At 48.9% G+C, this 4450-nt stretch overlaps 1 pseudogene; it reads right to left on the bottom strand.

Moving 5' to 3' along the window:
• Window positions 1–308: 308 nt before the first annotated feature.
• Window positions 309–3881, bottom strand: LOC139706729 (calcium/calmodulin-dependent protein kinase type II subunit gamma pseudogene; annotated as a pseudogene).
• Window positions 3882–4450: the final 569 nt, after the last annotated feature.

Below are 4450 nucleotides of genomic sequence, written 5' to 3'. Positions count from 1 at the left end.
TTTATGCATATTATAGTTTATTTCTTTTTGGTACTTCAGGGCTCCGCACTTGGCTTCACAAAACAGTTGAATCAACATCCACAACAAAAATGTCCCCTGCTTGTAATGAAATGGCCTTAGAAATGACCCAACCAATGAGGAATGATAATAAAGGAATCATGAGAGATGTGCTCATGGGCACCACTTCCATTAGAGGCCTTAAGTGAGATCACACTTGTGGGAACAGGCAGAATTTGCTGCTGTGTACATACATTCTGTTTATTTTTTTTTTTATTTTTTTTTTATTTTTTTTTATTTTTTTTTTTTTTTTTTTTTACTGTTTCAAGGTTATTTTATTAAATATCTTCAGTTCAAGGTTTCATTGTAACAAAGCTATGAAGGGTCTACCAACATTCAGAACAAACACTATTTTTAAATTATTTCTATGTCATGCAAAAATTCTGCATCAAATGCCTTCCATTTCCTGTTTAAAAGATTATTTTAATAGTCTATTGTCTATAGATGCTGACATTAGCCCCAGAAGAGGAGTAAGAATGCTAAGAAGTGGGGCTGGAACAGCCATATGAAGCTATGGGTCTCAATGAACTCTAAGACCATTTGTCTTCAAGCCAGCAAAACCAAACCCTGTGGTGAAGGTATCTGCGAGCTGGCACTGCAGGCTGCAGGGCAGGGTGGGGGGTAGGGCCCAGGGGCTGGGGCATGCATGAGGCGCGAGAGGAGCCTTGCTAAATCCAAGCATCAGCACCTGTGAGTTTGCTCTCCTCAGCTGGCTCCAAAGTAAACCTGTAGCTTTGCCTCTTTTCCCAGCTCCTGTGCCTCCTGAAGTTAGTCCAGGGAGCTGGAGTCTACCCACCTTTCCCTCAAAAGTGCAGATATTTGTGCAGATAAATATGCACAGTTGTTTTGGGAGAAACCCAAGGCTATGACCAATTGCTCCTCCATTATCTTCTCATATTGGCTTAGGGTAGATCTTTTCCTCCTGGAATGGAACTCCTTGAGCAGAGAGAGACAATGAATGTAGGAGTCTTTGCTCTGGACACCTTTTTTGGGTACATGCAGGTGAGGGGAGGTGATGCCCATGCAGATTGTCCAGCAGTAAGTCTATACTTCAGTTGGTCAGTAGAGGCCTCTTTCAAGAGGACGCTTCTTGCCAGAGCACTCAGGTCAATCTCAAAGACAGGGAAAGAGATGGACGTGCAGCAAGAGTAAGAAGGGAGGCAACCCTGAGGGCAGCCTGAATGCATAGAAACAACCACCACCTCTTATCCCACTGCCTCACTCCTCCCATCCCACAGGGGCACTTCACGGAGGGCCCAGGTCCAGATGAGGGTCAGCATGGGGGACCACCACCATGAAAAGGCAAGACAAAGATGGTCCAGAAACAGAACTGCCAAAGGCGACAAAGGGAGCCCTGACCAGGGCCTGGCTCCCTCCTTGCTAAGTTATCAAGAACACAAACATGAAGCAAAGCAGCAAAACCTCCCCTTCCCACCTGCAGGGATTAGGCCTCAATATCAGGGCCCAAGGGCATTGTGCATCCTATAGAAATGGATGAGTAAGTAAGTGCATGTCAGACTAACACGAGGTTTCTCATCAGCTTCATAGCAGACATACTTCTGCAGCACCAATTCTCTTCCCTTCTATGCTAAATGAACAGTACAGCAAAGTCTGGGACCTCAGTCCTGAGGCCACTGCTTCTCAGCTGCGTCCACAGCTGGCTGAGAGTTCTGCATTCTCTCTCAAGTAGGTCTAACAGCCATGGTGTTTTCATCAGCTTCTTTCTAGGTGCTTATGCAGTTTCCGAAGAAGCCCACTCATAGACTTGGGGTAAGCAGGCCACCTCAGGGGCCATAATCACATCATGGCCCCCAAAGCTCTGTCAGAGTCCTTGCCTGGTCCCCCTGGGTCCGTGGGGGTTCTGAGGCTAAGCTCACCTCTTCAGGACTGGTGGGTGAGCCCAACGTTCATGCCAGGATGGGCATCACACAAACTCCTGTCTTCTTGCAAGCCCAAGGGCTGTAGGTGGTTTTGAAATGCTTCATGGTACAGATTCCATTTTTTTTTTAAACAATCTTTTTTTTCTTTTCTTAAATGTAAAAAAAACACCTCGGTACAGCAGAGACAGACACGAAGGGCGGGCGGGAGGGCTGCATGCAGGGGCGTGCATTGGCTGCTGCCGCTTTGTAATTTAATTGTTTTAAACCTCAAACGAACAGGACTGCCGCTGTCACTCAGGCCCTCCAGAGCCACTGGCTGCGAAGGTTCGACCTCCAGCTGGAATCTCCTAATCCCCCTGTGGCTGAAGCTCACTGCAATGGTGCGGCAGGGGCCCCTGAGCAGTGATAGTGGACATTGAGCCACTTGCCATCCCGGCGGTGCCAGACCCGGGTCTCCTCTGACTGGCTGGTACGAGGCCGACCCTGCCCGTCGATGTACTGGGTGAGACGGATGTAGGCGATGCAAGCTGCGTCCTCCCCAATCACGTGGACATGTGGGTTTAGGATGGTGGTATGGATGGGCTTGCTGTTCTTGGACAGGAGATTCTCAAAGTAAAACTTATGGAAATCCATCCCCTCCACGAGGTTACCGAGGGCCTCAGGCTCAAATGAAGTGAGACCTGGGTCACAAATCTTCGTGTAGGCCTCAAAGTCCCCATTGTTGATGGCTTCAATCAGCTGTTCTGTGATCTTAATGATCTCCTGTTTTCGCACTTTGAGGTCCTCATCTTCTGTAGTGGTGTTGCAGCTCTCTGTGGAGCCCTTGATCCCATCTGTAGCATTGTGCACCACGGTGGTTTGTGGCTCCTTGACACCTCCGTCCGACTTCTTGTTCAATAGGCTTTTGGCAGCTGAGAAGTTCCTGGAGACAAGCATGGTCGTGAGGATGGCACCCTTCAGTTTTCTCCGGGCATTGAATTTGCGCAAACACTCCACAGTCTCTTGGCGGTGCATCATGGAGGCTACCGTGGATCGTTGACAGACCCATGGGTGCTTCAGAGCCTGGTCAGCCGTGATGCGTTTTGCTGGGTTTATGGTCAGCATCTGGTTGATCAAGTTCTTGGCTTCAGGAGTCACTGTGTCCCATTCTGGTGATGGGAAATCGTACGCTCCAGCCTTGATCTGCTGATACAGCTTGTGCTGATCCTCATCCCAGAAGGGAGGGTAGCCCACCAGGAGGATATACAGGATGACCCCGCAGGCCCAGATATCCACAGGTTTTCCATAGGGATCTTTCCTCAAGACCTCAGGGGACAAGTAACCTGGGGTGCCAGCAAAACCAAACCAAGCCTGCTGCTCTCCTTGCACTTCGATGGCGAGGCCAAAATCAGCCAGCTTGACGGCAGCACCCTTGCATTTACTTGCCAGCAGCAAGTTCTCAGGCTTCAGGTCCCGATGGACAATGTCATGCTGGTGGATGTGGTTAACACTCTCCAGAATCTGATGTATACAGTGGCTGGCATCTGCTTCACTGTAGTATTCTCTAGCCACAATGTCTTCAAACAGCTCCCCGCCAGTAACCAGGTCAAACACGAGGTAGTGAAACCCTTCTTCAGAAATACTGTCATGGAGGCGCACAATATTTGGATGTTTCAAAAGTCGGCATATCCGAGCCTCACGTTCTAGTTTTTGGTGATCTCGGGCTGACAACTTCTTGGTGTTGATGATTTTTGCTGCATACTCCTGCGTGGAGGTTTTCTTCACACACCTGCGGACCACAGAGAAAGCACCCTTGCCAAGCTCCTCGAAGAGCTGGTAGTCGTCGGTGAAGCGAGTGCAGGTGGCGGTGGTGGCCATGCTGGCTGGCGGGCGGGCGGGCGGACGAGGCGGTGCAGCCCGCGCCGACGTCGGTGCACAGTCACCGCCGCCCGGCCGAGGGAGCAAGAGGAGGAGACGGGGGCTACATTCTGTTTATTTAAGAGGCATTGACTCCAGACCTAGTGCACTGGTCCCCCCCCCCCCCCAAAAAAAAAAAAAAAGAGCTTTAGCTCTGTACTGAGTCAGCTCAGGGTGACAGGAAGTGCCTATTCCTCCCCACTCATCTCATGCAAGCACATCTGTACTGTGCAAAAGATGGGGTCTTGTATTCCAAGATGTGGGGTTTGCTGGTATGCAGGGCATGGAGGAGGGTTGAAACAGTAGAAGATTATTCTCTTTTCACTTTTTCCCCCATTATCTCCTAAAACACATCATTCCAACACTTTGGATAAAATGAGTATTTAATTTGATCATGCCAAATGTAGTCATCAGGGAGTTTTAAGATAAGCTACAACTTGTCTCCCTATTTACTTAGGTGCCATTCAAAGCTAGGGTGGGAAATCTGATTATGGCAACCGGGAAGCATTGGGGATTGGATTACTTACATGACAGTGGTAAAACAGGTGCTTTTTCCTTAACTAAATTAGAGATAGTTCAGACTTGTCCAATAAAGGAAGCAATGTTTCAAACTCACT

The sequence above is a fragment of the Marmota flaviventris genome, chromosome 8 (genome assembly GCF_047511675.1).
Source record: "Marmota flaviventris isolate mMarFla1 chromosome 8, mMarFla1.hap1, whole genome shotgun sequence".
In the NCBI taxonomy this organism is placed as follows: domain Eukaryota; kingdom Metazoa; phylum Chordata; class Mammalia; order Rodentia; family Sciuridae; genus Marmota; species Marmota flaviventris.
Note: the sequence above shows the minus strand (reverse complement) of the source record. Positions and strands in the feature narration are given on the sequence as shown.